Source organism: Phocoena phocoena, chromosome 2 (genome assembly GCF_963924675.1).
Source record: "Phocoena phocoena chromosome 2, mPhoPho1.1, whole genome shotgun sequence".
NCBI lineage: Eukaryota > Metazoa > Chordata > Mammalia > Artiodactyla > Phocoenidae > Phocoena > Phocoena phocoena.
This window is the reverse complement of record NC_089220.1, coordinates 126787419-126806063: the sequence shown is the minus strand read 5'-3', so window position 1 is coordinate 126806063 and position 18645 is coordinate 126787419. Positions and strand designations below refer to the sequence as shown.

Here is an 18645-nt window from a genome sequence, read left to right as displayed (position 1 = left end):
GGTAGGATGCACTCTCTAGTTTGCCAGTTGCCACTGCTCTCTATTTATTCCTGGACACAGAAGCAACAAAGTAGTTCCCATTTGTCATACCTCCTGTGTTGTTGTTTTTCTCATTGTAGAAGAATAGGTCTCTGTATCCATACCTCTCTTTCAAAGTGCAAGGCTGACATAAAAGGATGTGATTTTCCTGGCCCATGCCACTAGCCACTCATTTCCTGAACTGAATTTAATCTAAAACATCTGATTATGACACACTAGTATTTTAAAACACTAAGACAGAAACAACACTGCCATTAAACTATGACTTACCATCGGTTGTAACATGAATTCCAGTTTCAGAGATGTTTAGATGCCAAAAGAAATGTGCATCTCTGAATCAATGAAATGAGGAATGTTATCGATACCTGCCTGGCTTCTGGAAGTATTTGAATCAGTGACCTTTCTTTAAATATGTGTCTGTTTCAATGTGTGTGGCACCATATAGTAACACCTTTAGCACAAAGACACACTTTTCAGTTCACTTACTTTGAGCTACTCGCTTATCATCAGTCACTTTCCTTTTCTTTGTAATAGCCATAGCTGGGATTTAAATTTTCAGTAGAAATCAGCCCAGGCCCACACATTACCCTCTTGGGCTGGGCTTCCCAGGTCTCTCAATCCACTGGCCTACAACTGCCAGTCAGACATACCCAATCAATTGATACTATTTCTTCTGCCAGACCTGCCCAGTAGAATGCTGAAGCACATGATCAGCACCAGATCAAAGTGGAAGGAAGTAGAGGTCTGAAGCAGGGTCTCAGTCTTCCATTTCCAAGAGGTGATATTCAAAAATTTAATAACTGGTATAGCAGGAGGACCAACTAATCCATATAGATGGCAACTATGCTGGAGCAGGGTTCTGAATGTCCCCTGCTGTTCCAGGTGTTAACCTTTGGATGCTGACTTGTGGGGAGCTGTAGGGAGGCTTGAGGAGGTTACTGGCTCCTAGGAAATAACAACCATTATGACTGTATGAGAGTGTACTAGGTAAACACCAACTCTGCCAATATGTAAGCTGAGGCATCAAAAAGCTGTGAAATGGAAAAACACCCTATAAAGATACAAAATACCAAAACTGAATGAAAAGGAAATAAAAAATCAGAATAGAATTATAACAAATAAATAAATTAGTAACTGAAAATATTCATACAAAGTTAAACCCAGGCCCAGATAGCTTCATTTGTGAATCCTACTAAACCTTTCAAGAAAAGAATAATGTGTACCTTTTACAAACTCTATCAGAAAAAAGAGAAGGAACCCTTTCCAACTTATTCTACTAAGCCAGTATTATCCTGATACTGAAGCCCATGTTATCCTAGTACCAAAGCCAGACAAAGATAACCCATGAAAACAACAAACCAATACCCTTGATAAATATGGGCACAAAATAATCCTCAACAAAATATTAGCAAATGAAATCTAGTGACATATAAAAAGGATTATACCCTATGACTGAGGGAGATTCATCCCAGGAATGCAAAGTTTGTTTAACATCTGAAATCATTATTAATAGAATAGTGGGCAAAAACTGCATGATCATCTTGATAGCTGCAGAAAAATTATTTGGAAAAATCCAACACCCACTTATGATAAAAACTTCTTCAACCTGATAAAAGGCTTGGTTTTAAAAATTTAAGGCTAACATCACACTTAACACTGAATGTTTGCATGCTTTCTTCCTAAGGTTGGAAACAAGGCAAAGATGTTTACTCTCAACACTTGTATTCAAGGTTTTAACGGATGTTCTAGCCAGTGCAATAAGGCAAGGAAAAGAAATAAAAGGTATGCAGATCAGAAAGGAAGAAATAAAACTTTATTATTAGATGACATGATCTTCTGTGTAGAAAATCCTAAGGGATCCACACAGAAAAAAAATAAAAAACAAAACAAAAACAACAGTAAAACCCTATTAGAACTACCAATTTCAGCAAGTTTGTAGGATACAAAAGAAACAAAAATTGTACTTCTGTCAATCTGAAAATGAAATTAAGAAAAAATTTTCATTCACAATAGCATCAAAAAGAATAAAATACTTAGGATAAATTTAACAAAAAAGTACAAGACTTTCACTCAGGAAAACATTACTGAAAGAAGTCAAAGAAGATCTAAATAAATGGAGAGACATTCCATGTTCATGGACTAGAAGCCTTAATAATATTAAAACAGCAATACTCCCTAAATATTGATCTATAGATTTAATGTAATCTCTATCAAAATTCCAGCTGCCTTTTCCCCCCCAGAATTTGACCTTAAATTCATATGGTAATGTAAGAGACCTAGAATAGCTAAAATGATCTTGAAAAAGAAGAACAAACTTGGAGGAATCACACTTCCCATTTTAAAAAACTACAAAGCTACAATAGTCAAAAGAGTGTGGTGCTGACATAAGAACTGACATAGAGTTCAATGGGATAGAATTGAGAATCCAGTAATAAACACTTACATTTACTGTCAATTATTTTTTGACTAGCATGCCAAGATAAATCAATTAGGAAAAAATAGTCCTTTCAATAAATGGTGTTGAAACAATTGGATAGGCAGATGCAAAAGAATGAAGTTAGAGCCTTACATCACACCATATACAAAAATTGACTCCAACTGGATCACAGACATAAAAGTAAGAGCTAAAACTATAAAACTTTCAGAAAACATAAAACTATGCATGAACTTGGGTTAAGCAAATATTCTTAGATACAACACCAAAGGCACAAGGGATAAAAGGAAAAAAATAGATAAATAGGACTCTATCAAATTAAAAACTTTCGTTGCTCTAAAAGACAACCCACAAAATGGGACAAAATATTTGCAAATATATCATATACCTGATAAAGGACTTTTATCTAGAATACACTACCAACTCAATAATAAGACAACAAATAACCCAATTAAAAAATAGGCAAAAGATTTGAATAGATATTTTACAAAGATGTTATATGAATGGCCAATAAGCACATGAAAAGGTACCATTATAAGTCATTAGGAAAATACAAATCAAAACTATAATGAGAACCACTTCACAACAACCAGAGTGACTATAAACAAAAAGACAGACATTTAGAGGTGTTGGTGAAGATCTGGAGAAGTTGGAACCCTCATTCAACACTGGTGGAATGTAAAATTATGCATTCACTTTAGAAAGCAGTTGCATAATTCTTCAGAAAGTTAAACACAGAGTTACTATGACTCAGCAATTCCACTCCTAGGTATATACCCAAGAGAACTAAAAAGCACATTCACACAAAACCTTGTGAATATCTTCATAGCACTATTATTTACAATAGCTAAAAACTGAAAGCAATCCAAATGCTCATCAACTGGTGAGTGGATAAATCAAATGTGGTAGTATCCATATAATGGAATATTATTTTGCAATAAAAAGGAATGAGGAGGGAACTGATCAAGATGGTGGAGTAGGAGGACACAGAACTCACCTCCCCCCACAAATACATCAAAAATACATCTAAACGTGGACAACTCTCACTGAAAACTAACTGCAGACTGGCAAAAAGACTCCTGTACAACCATGGCTGTAAGAAAGATCCACACGGAATCAGGCAAGAAGAGAAGAGATGAGATCAGGTCAGTACCTATGCCCCTGGGAGGAGGTTCAGAGGAAAAGGGAGATTACACAGTAGAGATCCTCCCTGGGGAGTGAGTGGTTTGAGCAACATATTGGGTGCCCCAGCCTTGGGGTCTGACACAGGGAAGACAAGTCCCCATGACTGGTTGGAATGCCAGTGGGACTAACGGGAAGGCTGTGGAAAGCCTGAATTCCACTCACAAGTATCATGTGCCCACTTGATTGCTCCCAAGGCAGGGCAGAGGGAGCAGACTGAGGGCTGTGCAAGTGACTGGTTGGTTTCCCATGATTACTATGGTGTGCGCCACAGCCTGAGCTGAGTGAATATTGAAGTCCTGCTTGGGAGCTTAGCTGTGAGACACAGACTTGGCTCAGACCTGAAGCAGCATCTAGAGGGCAGGGGCAGCCACTGCTGGTGCTAAACATAGCTCATCAGAAAAGCCGTGTCTCTGACTGTGGCTGGACCACCACAGTTCACACTCCGACACATGCTGAGACCCCACACAGGCCCTGCCTGCTCTGTGGTGCATCTATCTCCATACTAGGGCAGGGGTGGCTGAGGTTATGGGGAGAGCCCAACTGTGAGAGACAAAGGAGTCTTAGGCCTGAGGTGGCATCTGAACAGGGCAGGGGCAGCCGTTCCGGCTGCTTACACAGGCAACACATCAAAAGCAGTCCAGATCTCTGACCCCAGCTGGACTCATAGCCTGCACCCTGACACATGTCGAGTGACCACACCAGCCCCTCTTGCTCAAGTACAGCTCCCCTCTGGGGCAGTGGTGCCAGTGCTGGGAGGGAGGAGAGCACACACTTGAAGGGAACTGAGGCAGCTTGGGCCCAAGCCTCAGGGTTTCTGCTTCAGTAATTGACATCCACCCCCAACCCCAATATGGTGGTAAAAGCCACTGAGCATAGGGGAAGCCTTGGCTCACACCTGGCTCTGGCTCTAGCCCCTCCATCTCCAGCCTCACCTTTTACCAAGGTGATAGCTGCCAGTTCACCTTGAGGGAAGACATGACTTGTGTTCACGCCAAATCCCGCTCTCCCACCAAGGCTACTGGGGACATGCAGACTGTATAGGGATGCTTCCACATAAGGACACCCCTTCAAGACTGCAATAGGTTACTATTTCACCTAATTTCATAGAAATAGAGAAAGTTAAGCAAAATGAGAGGACACAGGAATTTGTCATAATTGAAAGAGCAAGAGAAAACTCTTGAAAAAACAACTAAAGAAACAGATATGGGGGACTTATCTGGTGTGCAGTGGTTAACAATCTGCCTGCAAATGCAGGGGACGTGGGTTCGATCTCTGGTCCAGGAAGATCCCACATGCTGTGGAGCAACTAAGCCTGTGCGTCACAACTACTGAGCCTGGAGCCCGCGAGCCACAACTACTGAGCCTGTGCATCACAACTACTGAAGCTTGCGTACCCTAGAGCCTGCACACTGCAACTACTGAGCCCATGTGCTGCAACTACTGAAGCCCACGTGCTCTAGGGCCCACAGGCTGCAACTACTGAGCCTGCATGCTGCAACTATTGAAGCCTGCACGCCTAGAGCCTGTGCTCTGCAACAAGAGAAGCCACATCAATGATAAGCCTGTGCACTGCAACTAAGAGTAGCCCCCACTCACCACAACTAGAGAAAGCCTGCATGCAGCAATGAAGACCCAGCACAGTCAAAAAAGAAAAAAGAAAGAAATAGATATAAACAATTCACCAGATAAAGAATTCAAAGCATTGGTAATAAGAATGCTAACTGAATAAAGAATAGATGAACACAGTGAGAATTTTTTTTTTTTTTTTTTTTTTTTGCAGTACACGGGCCTCTCACTGCTGTGGCCTCTCCCATCGCAGAGCACAGGCTCCGTACGCACAGGCCCAGCGGCCATGGCTCACAGGCCCAGCCGCTCCACGGCATGTGGGATCTTCCCGGACCGGGGCACGAACCCGCGTCCCCTGCATCGGCAGGCGGACTCTCAACCACTGCGCCACCTGGGAAGCCCCACAGTGAGAATTTTAACACCGAACTAGAAAAATATAAAAAAGAACCTGTCAGAATTGAAGAGTACAATAACTGAAATGAAACAAACACTAGAAGGAATTAATAGGAGACTAGGTGATACAGAAGAATGCATAAGTGGGAGATAGAACAATTTAAGATTGAATAATGTAAGTAGAATAGAATAATGTAAATCACCCAATCAAACAGCTAAAAGAAAAATTCATAAAATGAGAACAGTTTAAGGGACCTTTGGGATAACATTAATGTTACCAATGTTTGCATTACAGGGTTCCCAGAAGGAGAAGAGAGAGTGAAGGGGGTTGAAAATTTATTTCATGAAATTATAGCTGAAAACTTTCCAAACCTGAAGAAGTAAACAGATATTCAAGTACAGGAAGCACAGAGGGTCCTGAACAAGATGAACCCAAACAGACCTATACCAAGACATATCATAATTAAAATGGCAAAACTTAAAGAGAGAATTCTAAAGCAGCAGGAGAAAAACAAAGAGTCATATACAATGGAACCCCCATAAGACTAATCAGTTCATTTTTCTGAAGAAACTTTGCATGCCAGAAGGGAGTGGTGTGATGTATGAGTGGTGTGACATACTCAAAGTGCTGAAAGGGAAAAATCTGCACCCTAGGATACTCTACCCAGCAAGATTATCATTTAGAATTGAAGGAGAGATAAAGAACTTCTCAGACAAGCAAAAACTGAAAGAGTTTATCAATACTAAACCTACCCTAAAAGAAATGTTAAAAGGTATTCTCTAAATGGAAAAGAAAAGGTTATAACAAGAAGTAAGAATCTGTAGGAAAGGAAAAATACCACTAGTAAAGGCAAATGTATAGTAAAGACTGAGGATCAACCACTTAAATAAGGTAGTATGAAGATCAAGAGACAAAGAAATTGTAAAATCAACTATAATGACAATAATCAGTAAAGGGATAAAAATGAAGATGTAAAATATGACATCAAAACCCAAAATGTTGGGGTGGAGGGAGAGAAAAAACTGTAGATCTTGTAGAATGCATTTGAACTTAAAGGACTACCTCTTTAAAACAAGTAGATATAGTTATAGGTCAACATATATAGGTACCACAAATCAAAAACCTATAGTAGATACACAAAAACTAGAGAAAGGAATACAAGCCTACCAATAAAGAATATCATCAAACCACAAGGGAAGAAACAAAAAAAGAAGAAATAAACAGAGAACTACAAACACAACTGGAAAACAATTAATAAAGTGGAAGTAAGTACATACCTATCAATGATTACTTTAAATGTCAATGGACTAAATGCTCCAATCAAAAGACATAGAGCGGCCGATGATAATAAAGCAAGATCCATCTATATGCTGCTTATAAGAGACTCACTTCAGAGCTAAAGACACACATAGACTTAAAGAGAGCAAATGGAAAAAGATATTTCATGCAAATGGAAACAAGAGAGTGGAGACAGAAAAACTCATATCAGACAAAATAGATTTAAAAACAAAGTCTATGACAAAAGACAAAGAAGGGCATTATATAATGATAAAGGGAAAAATACAAGAAGAGGATATTACACTTGTTAACACATATGCACCCAATATAGGAGCACCTAAATATACAAAGCAAATATTAACAGACATAAAGGGAGAAATTGACAATAATACAATAATAAGAGGGGATTTTAACACCCCATTTACATCAATGGACAGATCATCCAGACAGAAAATCAATAAGGCAGCAGTGGTCTTAAATGACACCACAGACAAGTTGGTCTTTAGAGATATCTACAGGACATTCCATCCCAAAACAGCAGAATACACATTCTTTTCAAGTGTGCAGGAAATGTTCTCCAGGATAGACCATATGCTAGGCCACAAAACAAGTTTCGACAAATTTAAGAGGACAGAAATTATCTCAAGCATTTTCCCGATCACAATGGTATGAAACTATAAATCAACTACAGGAAGAACAATGGGAAAAGCACAAGCATATGGAGACTAAACAATGTACTACTAAAAATCCAGTGGGTCAATGAAGAAGTCAAAAAGGAAATCAGAAAATACCTTGAGACAAATGAAAATGGAAACAAAACTTTCCAAAATCTATGGGATGCAACAAAAGCAGTTCTAAGAGGGAAGTTTATAGTGATACAAGCCTACCTCAAGAAACAAGAAAAATCTCAAAAAATCTAATTTCCCATTTAAAGGAATTAGAAAAAAAAAATGAAGCCCGAAGTCAGCAGGAACATGAAAATAATAAAGATCAGAGAGAAAATAAAATAGAGACAAAAACAGAAAAGATCAATGAAACCAAGAACTGTTTTTTTAAAAAAGATAAATAAAATTGATAAACCTTTAGCCATGGTCATCAAGAAGAAAAGAGAAAGGCCCCCAATAAACAAAGCAAGAAATGAAAGAAAAGAACAACTGCTATCACAGAGATACAAAAAAAATTATGACACTAGTATGAACAGTTATATGCCAAAAAATTGGACAATCTAGAAGAAATGTACTAATTTCTAGAAACACACCTCCTGCTAAAACTGAAACAGGAAGAAATAGACAATCTATACAGACTGATCACTAGTAGAGATATTGAATTTGTAATAATAATTAAAAAAACCTCCCAACAAACCAAAGTCCAGGACTGAATGGCTTCACAGGGGTATTCTGCCAAACATATAAAGAAAAGCTAATACCCATCCTTCTTAAACTATTCCAAAAATTGAAGAGGACAGAACACTCCCAAATTCATTCCTTGAGTCTCCTACTACCCTGATACCAAAACCAGACAAGGATAGTACAAAAAAGGAAAATTACAGGCTATTATATCTGATGAATATACATGCAAAAATCCTCAACAAAATATTAGGAAACCAAATTCAACAATATATAAAAAGGATCATACACCATGACCAAGTAGGATTTGTTCCAGGGATGTAAGGATGGTTCAATATTTATAAATCAATCAATCTGATATACCACATTAATAAAAGAAAGAATAAAAATCACATGATAATCTCAATACACACAGAAAAAGCATTTGACAAAATTCAACATCCATTCATGATAAAAACTCTCATCAAGGTTGTTATAGAGGTATCATATCTCAACATAATAAAGGCCATTTATGACAAACCCACAGCTAACATCATACTCATTGGTGAAAAGCTGAAAGTATTTCCTCTAAAATCAGCAACAAGGCAAAGATGTCCACTCTCACCACTTCCACTTAACATAGTATCAGAAGCCCTAGGCAAAGCAATCAGAGAGGAACAAGAAATAAAAGGCATCTAAACTGGAAGGGAAGAAGCAAAACTGTCACTATTTTCAGATGACATGATACTATACATAGAAAACCCTACAGTCTCCACCGAAAAAACTATTAGAACTAATAAGTGAATTCAGCAAAGTTGCATGACACAAGATTAATATACAGAAATCTGTTGCTTTTCTATATACTAATAATCAGAAAGAGAAAGCAAGAAAACAATCCCATTTAAAATTGCATCAAAAAGAATAAAATACATAGGAATAAACATAACCAAAAAGGTAAAAGACTTAAATTCTGAAAATTATAAAACCTTGATGAAGGAAATGGAAAGATATCCTGTTTTCCTGGATTCAAAGAATTGGTATTGTTAAAATGCCCATACTACCCAAAGCAATCTCCACAGTCAATGTAATTTCTATCAAAATACCCATGAAATTTTTATAGAACTAGAACAAATAATCCTAAAAATTATGTGGAACAACAAAAGACCCTAAATTGCCAAAGTAATCTTGAGAAACAAGAACAAACTGGAGTTATCACACTTCCTGACTTCAGACTACTACAAAGCTACAGGAATAAAAACAGCATGATACTGGCACAGACACATAGATTAACGGAACAGAATAGAGAGCCCAGAAATAAACCCACACACTTATGGTCAATTAATCTAAGACAAAGGGGGCAAGAATATACAATGGAGAAAAGACAGTCTTTTCAGTAAGTGGTGCTGGCAAAACTGTACAGCTACATGTAATAAAATGAGACAAGAACATTTCCTCACACCATACACAAAAATAAAGTGGATTAAAGACCTAAATGTAAGACCTGAAATCATAAAACTCCTAAAAGAGAACATAGGCAGAACATTCTTTGACATAAATTGTAGCAATATTATTTTTGGATCTGTCTCCTCAAGCAAAAGAAGTAAAAGCAAAAATAAACAAATGGGACCTAATTAAACTTAAAAGCTTTTGCACAGCAAAGCCAACCGTTGACAAAATGAAAGACAACCTATTGAATGGGAGAAAATATTTGCACATGCTATGATCAATAAGGGGTTACTATCCAAAATATATAACCAGCTCACATAACTCAATAACAAAAACAAACAACCCAACTAAAAAATGGGCAGAAGACCTGAATAGACATTTTTCCAAAGAAGACATACAGATGGCCAATAGGCACATGAAAAGATGCACATTACTAATCATCAGAAAAATGCATATCAAATACACATGAAATATCACCTCACACCTGTCAGAATGGCTATCATCAGAAAGATCACAAATAACAAATGTTGGCAGGGATGCAGAGAAAAGGGAATCCTTATACATTATTGGCGAGAATAAATTTGTGCAGCCACTATGAAAAGCAGTATGGAGGTTCCTCAAAAAACTAAAAATAGAACTACCATATGATCCAGCAATAATTCCACTCATATATCTGAAGAAAATAAAACAAAATATACATTCACCCAATGTTCATAGCAGCATTATTTACAACAGCCAAGATTTGGAAGCAACCATCAACAGATGAATGTATAAAGAATATGTGAGGTATACATATATATATATACATACACACACACACACACACACACACACACACACACACATATACAATGGATTATTACTCAGCCATAAAAAATAATAAAATTCTGCCGTTTGCAATAACATGGATGGACCTAGAGGGTATTATGCCTAGTGAAATAAGTCAGACAAAGACAAATACTGGTTATAACTTACATGTGGAATCTAAAAAAATAAAAGAATTGAATGAATATAACAAAATGGAATCAGACTCAGAGATATAGAGAACAAACTAATGGTTACCAGTGGGGAGAGGGAAGAGGGGAGGAGTGAGATAGGGGTATGGGGTTAAGAGATGCAAACTACTATGTATCAAACAAATAAGCAACAAGGTTATATTGTACAGCACAGAGAAATATAGCCATTATTTTGTAATAACTTTAAATGGAGTATATAATCTGTAAAAATATTGAATCACTATGTTGTATAGTTGAAACTAGTATAATATTCTAAATCAACTATACTTCAATAAAAAAACAAAAGGAATGAAGGACTGACACATACTACAACATGGATAAACCTCAATAACATTATGCTGAGTGAAAGAAGCCAGATGTGAAATACCACATATTGTATGATTCCATTTGCATTAATGTATTAAATGTCCAGAAAAGGCAAATCTATAGAGACAGAAATTTTATTATTGATTGCCAGGGCTGGGGGTAGGAATGAGAAGTGCTTGCAAATGGGCATGAGGTATCTTTTTATAGTGATGGACATTTTCTAAAATTGGAATGTGGTGATAGTTACACAGCTCTGTAAATTTTCTAAAAAAAAATCATTGAGTTATATCCTTAAAGTGAGTGAATTTTATAGTATGTAAATTATACCATACTAAAGCTGTTAAAAAATAGCTATGAAACCACCATGCAGTTTTATATGTAATTCTGACTTTTATACATCTTATAACTACAAGACTTTCATAAGATAGGGCAGCACTGATTCCCAAAGACAATATGGCAGAGGCTCCAAAAATTTTGAAAATCAATCTTAACATTCTGGCTCTACGAATAGATGGGTCACATGGTATTATTGCCTGACACCTAATAGGCCTCAATAAATGTTTACTGGATGAACAATTAAACCATCTTTATAGTGTGATTTCCCCCCAAACGTATCATCTACCTGATAGATGAAACTCAGTTGATTAGGGCATTTTTTCTTAAGAAAACGGAAATAAATGAAATGCTGATATCCTCAGGGGAAAAGCTGATAAGAGCTTAGGTAGTCAGCATCAGTTAGGCTATAATGAGGTAAGATACTAACTCCTACATGCTACAGGCTCACTTGATTTAGTAGGGGTGGAGATGGAGGTGGGGAGTGGGAATGTCTGATCCACAGTCTTTCAGAGATCCAGGCTGACCAAGGTTTAACTGTACATCAACAGGAGTCATGGTAGACTAACAGAGATTGAAAAACTGTGTATGGGCTTTTCACTACCATTGCCCTTAAGTGACCCACCTCACTTCTGCTAATATTTCATTTGCTCCCTAATTCCAAAGAGGGCTGGATATCCAGGGGAGTAAATGGAACATTTGGCAAGCAATGCAGTATGTCACATTTGTCATCAGGGTACTTTGTCTCAGGATTCTTTTCCACAGCTAGAGATAACCTCCTTCTCCATCTATCTGATTAGGAACCACTGATCAAGAATTTAGAATAGTAAGACAGATAGCTAGTGGGAACCTTCTGTATAGCACAGGGAGCTCAGCTTGGTGCTCTGTGATGACCTAGATGGGTGGGATGCGGGGGTGGGGGGGGTGGGTGGGAGGTCCAAGAGGGAGAGGATATATGTATACATATAGCTGAGTCACTTCGTTGTACAGCAGAAACTAACACAACATTGTAAAGCAATTATACTCCAATTAAAAACAAAAAAGAATTTAAAATAGATGAACTTCAGGTTCTTTGAAGCAAATTTTGAAGCAGGAGACAAATACCCTGATTGGTATCCCTGAAGCTTTTTTTGGAGGAGATGGTTCTTGATTCACCTTTTTTTGCCCAACACTGAGGATATCATCTGGTACATGGTAGCAGCTCACTGAGGTATGGAACTGAGTTTTGTCTCAGAGAAACAGATCAGGGCCTACAGTCTGAGTACAAATATCTCCCATCTTCCCATGGTGTTCTTCAGTCACAACTTTTTTTTTTTTGGTTGAAATTCCTTCAATTCAGTTAAATAGAAATAAGAAACCGTTAAATTCTGAGGGAAAAGGAGCAAGAACTGATGCAATGTAAACAATTACTTTTACTGTTTTATTACACCACAACTAACACCTCATCTAATAAAATTTATATTTGTAGTGTTTAACAAAAAATAAGCTCAATGCTTTAGAAGAATAGAAAGAAATGCATCAAGATTTATATTATTCAACCATGTGAAGGTATTTGGAGAAAATGTCTTATGAGGCTGTTACCAATCTGTACTCCATTATTTATAGTATTTAGTCCCTTAGCTTCTGGTCTCTGTTCTTGCAATGTCAGTTTTATCTTTTTCAAATATTACCTTTAAAACGCAAGACCAAACTCCTTAATTCTGGCAATTTTGACTTTTCGTGTAACTTTTCATGCTTTTAAAAAAATTTTTTATTATACCAAGGTCCCCAAATGAAGCTTTTGCTGCGTCAGAGCTAATTATTCTCTATTCTTTAGGTTGCACATATTTGCTAACAACTCTCCCACTACCCGGGATGCCACTTCTTTTCTTTTCTATCTACTGAAAGCTTGCTCATTGCTGAAGCTCAAAATGTGTCTTAACCCTACTGTGAAACTCTCCCTGAATATTTCTGCTCACACTGATCTGAGCACCTGAAGCATCTAGGGTGTACAGCAGTCATCTATGCACCAAAAACTATCCAGAAGTCTTCATTGAAACTTTTTGAGTCTCTTTCTCCCAGCTAGAGTATGAGCTTCTTGAGAGACTGTATTTTATTACTTTATATCCCCATATATGGATTAACAGAGGACCCTCAAGAAATATTTATTGCATACCTACTCTGAGTTAGGCCTTGTAGAGGTATAGATGTGCTACTAGGTATTATATTTACTAGCTGAATTAATGTTTGAAGAACCTTTAAGATGCTATATTTTGGAATTTTTTATTGGGCTGGATTTTTTTAAAATGTTGCTATTTCAAATATGTTTTAATATACATTATCCTCATTTATCAGTATTTCCTGAACTTTTATATTTTAGTTTTAGTGAAAATATCATTTTTGAAAGTATAAATGCTGGATTTCATTTTTGAGAATTTATCCTTACATTCATTACCTACTGATTCTGTTTCATACACCAATATTATGTTTTCCTTTGTTGTTAGCAGATCTGTCCCTGGATCTCCGACTCTACAAATATACACAAAACTTGGGTCCAAAGATGATGATAATTTTCTCTTATATCTTTTAACAGCTGGATTGTCTATTATGCTAGGTAAGACAATATACATACAAAAATATTCATTTCCTCTGATAATTACAATAATATTACTGTGTTCCTCTAAATCCATATTAAAGCAACAAAAAACCACAGCTTCTTGGAGTATAAAATATTATTATTTTACTATTATTAACTTACTACCTTTTTCCCTTTACCATTCAAAAATCCATTACTGATCTGTGAATAATGTTCTTTCTAAAAACACCCTCTGAAACTCTCTTCCTGCCACCCTTACATTATGTCAGCATTTTATCTGCTTTTCCTTTGACACTTACTCCTTTAAAACTAGCAAAAAAAAAAAAAAAATCAGAAAAGTTTAACTCTTACATCTCTCACTGTGTCGTAAAATCCTTTGTCAAATACCCGATGTGCTTGAGAGGTTGTCCGTTTCTTTTTCGATCGAATTACACAATGTCTCGGCAGCCTGATTTATCAGTTTGGTCCACGCTGTATCAGTTTGGTGATTCTTTGTACAGATTGATAACCAGAAAAAGTCTAAAGTAGGGCAATTCCAGACTAAATTGGCGCAGCCTTTTCCCATAAAGCAGCTTAGTATCTCACAAAATTCCAGGGAGAATGAATGATAGAGCATGCACCAATAGGGAGTGGAGAATAGTGTTTTATCTAAGTTTGCAACCCAATCCTTGGGAGCCAGAGGTGGGAATTTTAAAATGGGGCTGTCCTTTCCTTGGAATTTTCTTAAAGTGGTATCGCTGCCTGATGATGTTAAAGTTTGCCAAAGATTGTCCAATCACTAGTTTGTATTAGAGGATTCCCCCCCGCCTTTTTTAAAAGTCCTTTTTGATGTGGACTTTTTTTCTTTTTTTAAAGTCTTTGTTGCATTTGTTATAATATTGCTTCTGTTTTATGTTTTGGTTTTTTGGCCAGGAGGTCTGTGGTATCTTAGCTCCCCCACCAGGGATAGAACCCACACCCCCTGCACTGGAAAGGGAAGTCTTAACCACTGGACCGCCAGGGAAGTCCCTCCCCCTTGCTCTGAGGGAGGCAAATTGTGAAACTGACACTTGACAAATTTAGAGAACTTTTAAGAGTGGCCATAGGATAATATACTAATACGAAGAATCACATGGCTACTTTTGTGTCAGTTTCAGAGGGCAGAAGTTGTTTTAAGATGATTCATTTTTCATGATCAAATATCAGATGTCAAATTAATGCATTAAAATATTTCATTTTTTAAGAAATGAAAACTAAGAGACTAACATTGATTACTTTTTAAAAATTGTTCTATCTATAGTTGCCTTTTTGTATGTGTGACTCTTCAATATTAGGAGCAAATATATATTATTTGGGTTGATCTTTAATAATCGAAATATTTTTGTTTTTACATAAACTGAAGATTTCCTCATTTTAAGTCTAGCAAAAAAGTTCTAAGTACTACAAATTCTTAAGTATTTGGAAACATGTGTAAAAGGTCTTAGAAGTACATGACATATACCATCCATACACTTCAGTAACTTCTGAAGACCAGGTTTACTAAATAGATAATTGGTAAGTATTTCATTATAACTCATACTTTGTTTCGAGATAGGTCTTATTTTTATTTAATATAACTCTGCTTTCTAGGTTATTTACCTCTAACAGTAATTAAATAAACCAACGTAAATCTATAAAGTCAGGATATCTTGACAATGAACTGCTACATTATAATCAACATCAAGCTTGCCAAAGAACAATAAATAACAGTATCTATAAAGTCAGGATATCTTGACAATGAACTGCTACATTATAATCAACATCAAGCTTGCCAAAGAACAATCAATAACAGTAGTTTCATGAGAGGAAATTTTTTAAAAACTTCATTTCAGAAGAAAAGTTGTCATGTTAACAAGCAAGGTACTTAAAAAATATTTTTTTTGCCGTTCCCTAACAATGCTTTTTTTTTCTTTTTACCATCATAAAGGTCTCTTCCTTTGACGACTTCTGCTGACATAGGAAATTCCGTCTTGAAGAAATATTTATTTATGGTCTACTCAGTCATGCTAGGAACTGCCAGAATATTTAACTTACAAAGTTGTTATTGTTGTTTTGACGATTGTTTCTCACAGCTGTTATTGTCGTTTTAACGATTGTTTCTCACAGCAGACCTACGGTATTTCAAGAGCAGAGACTAGGTTACTGCCTCACTCTTGGAACGAACCTGCCAGCGTGCAGTGACTTCTTTTATACTGGGCTTAAGCTCACTACTTGATTACTAACCTTGGCCATATTACATAAACCGACCTGACCTAAGTTTTTAATCCGTCAAACGAGTATAGTAATAGTACCTGTGTCATAGGATTGTTGTGAGGGTTGAGATAACCAATGCACAGATCTTAGAACGCTGCCTGGTATACAGTAAAGCGACTGGGTGTTATTACTGTTGTAATTTCTCAACGTATGCATTGAATGAGAGGACGAATGCGTCAGTGAATGCATGAATGAAAGAACTGATCAGTTACTGACGGTCCCTGAGGCTGCAGCCGGCTAAACTACCCCCTCAAAATTCTGAGCAAAAAGCTGATCTCAACAACAAATCCGGAAGCCGGAGCCGGAAGCAAAGACCGGGCCAAGGGCGGGGCCAAGTCGCGGAGAAGCCACATTGTTGGCCAATAGGCACATCGCTTGGAAAACAAGCCTCTCGTGCGATCTATCGTAAAAACCGCGAGAACGGTGGAGCATTATCGCGAGGTTCCGTTTTCCTCTTCTCCGCTCTGTCTTCCCCCAACCCTCTGAAGTGAGGGTTCCGCCCCGTCCCGCCCCGCGTCGTCCGCGCCCCGCCCCGTCCCCTCCCGGCGCCCCGCCCCGCCCGCCGAGCCCCGGCTTGCCGTCCAGCGCCCCTGCGCCCGGGAGCGCTGGCTCCGCTGGTCGAGGTGAGTGTGGCACTTCGCCGTTTCGGGTGGCTCACGTAGCAAGGCCCTCTGGCCCGACCCCCGGCCCTGAGGCCGGGTCTGGCAGAAGCGTCCGGGCTGCAGCGAGTGTACCCCGGCCCAAGCGGGCCCGCCCGGGCCTCGGGTCGCCACAGCTGCCGGGCCCTCCTCGCCCTCGGTGGTCGGAGAATCCCGATACCGGGTCTGTGAAATCCCTGCCACTGGGCTCACTGCTGCCAAACTCTAACAACCAGAGTGTTTCGTTAACTCGGGCAAAACGGCATGTGTTTTGCCTAAGACTTCTGACAGCGTTCTTTTCAGTACTGAGAAAATAACCTTTAATAAATGCTTTTAATGTGAGGGTTTTAACTCATTAATCTACAATATTAGGAAATTGGAGTGGGTATTCCACTGACTTAAGTACGGAAGTCAATCTAAGGGACTCCTTTCCCTTAAAACACACCTGTTTTAAAATGTGTGGAATTTTCTTAAGATGGAAAGGTTAGTTTGCTCTAAATAATAATAGAGTGGATTGGTGTTTACCTGTCAGAAAACTGTTATGCAGGTGCAGTTGTATACAGCTAATATTAAGTATATCATTTGCTTTTAATCGTAGATAAGAGGTAGTGAAGGCAATATGTGTAAGAAAATTATGCTGGTAAAGGCTGTGCATTGCCAGTGAATGCATACGGAAAACCATTACCATTATTTATTATTGAAAGCTTTCAGAGTTCATTTGTGTACATTTCATCTCCCAAACTGCCTTCCTAGCAAGATACATTTTAACAGAGTGTAATGACGTTTTAAGGGCAGCCAATCCCACCCATCAGGATTCAGCAGGATTAGAAGGAAAGCCATCAGGTTACACTGTATTCTCTTATTGGATCTTCCCGTCAGGGAGTGTGGGTTTTGCTTTGTAGTCTTAGATTTGTATAAGCTTTGCCTACCACTTAAATAATAATAGGAAGAAGCACAGGCTCCACTGAAATTCATGGAAGTCTGCCTTGTAGAGCAATGCACAGGCTTTGGAGTTGAACACCTGGGTTGGTATTCTGGCAAGTTATCCTCTGAGAAACTCAGTTTCCTCACCTATAAAATAGGCTAAATAATGTCTATTGCAGTGCAGAGTTTTAAGGATTGAGAGATCTTTATTGCACATAGCATGCACTCAGCATATAGTATCTGCAAGCTGACTTTAGATCAGAGGTGAAAAAAAATCTACCTTACAATATTACTCACATGTCCTACTGTCAGTTGTTTATCAGCTGTTTGAGGGCTTGCTTTGTGCTAGAGGCAGGTATGCAAATGTAAAGAAAACAGCAAGGTCTCTGCCCTCAGGAGCTTACGGTACAATCTCTTGGCTAGATTGACGATAGACAGATGCACCAATAAATATATAGATTACAAATTGTGAAGAGTCCTACAAAGAAAGAGTAAGAGAGAAGACTTTAGCTTGGGATGGGGAAGTGATTTTTACATTGAAACCTGAAGGGCGTTGGGACAGTGCTTTCAAAGGCTAAAGGAGAGCAGGAAGTGGTGTGAAGAGTTTAGCACTTTGAAGCACTAGAAAAGCCCAGGAGTTTGGTGAGAAGCCAGGGAGGGTGCTGCCAGTCTAGAGAAGTGGGTAGGGCCAGATTGTGAAGAGCCCTCAATACTTGGTAAGTTTGATTTTTCTTAATAAACTTTTGAAGGGTTTATTTAGAATGCATGTGACTAGGGAGCAAGTTTACCTGAGAAAGAGAGGCAGACATAGTTGGATTTCTTTTTTAAAGGCTCCCAGCTAAGTGATTAATGTATTGCAAAGTGACTCAAGTGGACACAGGGAGACCAGTAATACATATGGCAAGGCAGTAGATG

At 38.0% G+C, this 18645-nt stretch overlaps 1 protein-coding gene across 1 annotated transcript in view; it reads right to left on the bottom strand.

The window, feature by feature from the left end:
- The window catches only part of TTC23 (tetratricopeptide repeat domain 23), a 110972-nt gene extending 96476 nt beyond the window's left edge, over nucleotides 1-14496 (bottom strand). The window contains exon 1 of the mRNA XM_065872089.1: nucleotides 14249-14496. The gene's annotated coding sequence lies outside the window, so the exon portion shown is untranslated. The remainder of the gene's footprint in view (nucleotides 1-14248) is intronic.
- Between the last annotated feature and the right edge of the window lie 4149 nt (nucleotides 14497-18645).